At 38.3% G+C, this 1,228-nt stretch overlaps 1 non-coding gene across 1 annotated transcript; it reads left to right on the top strand.

Annotated features, from left to right (window-relative positions):
* Positions 1-766: 766 nt before the first annotated feature.
* On the top strand, positions 767-875 carry LOC121496362. Its single transcript, XR_005989186.1, has one exon. It is a non-coding gene; the product is annotated as a U6 spliceosomal RNA (small nuclear RNA).
* Positions 876-1,228: the final 353 nt, after the last annotated feature.

Here is a 1,228-nt window from a genome sequence, read left to right on the forward strand (position 1 = left end):
CATATTTACATCTGGAAAAAAATCAGTATCCAAAAGAACTATTTCAGCATAGCAGATTAACTGGCCTCCAGTACCATCTACAATGCAGCAGGGAAAGGAAGGAAAAGAGGCTTGTTGCATGTGCCCTTTGGGGCAGTAAAACACTCATCATTCATCTGATACAGAGTGTTACCAAAGATAGAAGTGAGTGAAGATCCTTCCATATTTGAAGACTATTATTAGTTCTGTCTTGTGAGTGATCACTTCTTTGCTATCATCAATGATCAATGATAGAACACAGCAACGATGGTGCAGCACTATGGGGTACTCCCACGGCGCATTTATTTTCCCCATCACCTTGAGAGTGGTTTCCAAGATTAATTCTTGTGTCACTGCCCCCTTATATTAATTATTGCTGCAGAAGCTCTTTATAATATATCAGGGGTTAGCCACTCTTTTGTTACTTTGATGTGAAGTCCCTAAAGCCTCAGAAATTGAAAACACACAAGCAAACAAACAAAAGAACTGGCAAGACTTTTCAAACACCATTGTGTACACCTTTTTAAAACTAATATCTGTATTATCTGCACCCCCTCTCTCTAATTCCCTTTCTTTCTGCGCTTGTAAGCATGATTTGTTTCTTTCATCTATTTCATTCAAGAAATTCAGACACTCAAAGAACTTGGCAGAAAACTTCATCTAAGACAGCAAGCAACCCTCTGATAGAGATTCGATATAACTGTTTGGCAGTGTAGGCTAGTGGCTAGTGAATGCAAAAACAAAACAACTGCTTATGGCAGCAGCACAGATACTAAAACTGGAACCATTCAGAGAAGGTTAGTAAGGCCCCTGAGCAAAGGCAAGTCACAGATTTTCTATTGGCATTGCTGAGTTTTGTGAAACTGTAAAGTCTACTCTTCTACCTGATGTTACAGGATGACATGGCAAGGATATACATCCTCATATGGTCGATAATGGCGATCCCTTATCCCAGGTTCCAGAATGACACAAAGACATACAAATAGATTCAGACTTTAATAGATGGAGCTGAATAGAAATTTCAATACTGTTGGGTAAATCTGCTTTGTTCTTTTACCCACTTAAAGTAGAGCAATCATTTAACATTGTAAATAATTTCCCTGTATCCGTGTATGAAAGAAAAGCATCTTATCTGTTGGTTGTTTTTTTAGCCATGTATATTAAAATCACCTACCATAACTTCCTTGAGTGCATGGATTTCTCTCTCTCT

This window comes from Vulpes lagopus, chromosome 7, assembly GCF_018345385.1.
Source record: "Vulpes lagopus strain Blue_001 chromosome 7, ASM1834538v1, whole genome shotgun sequence".
NCBI classification, from domain to species: Eukaryota; Metazoa; Chordata; class Mammalia; order Carnivora; family Canidae; genus Vulpes; species Vulpes lagopus.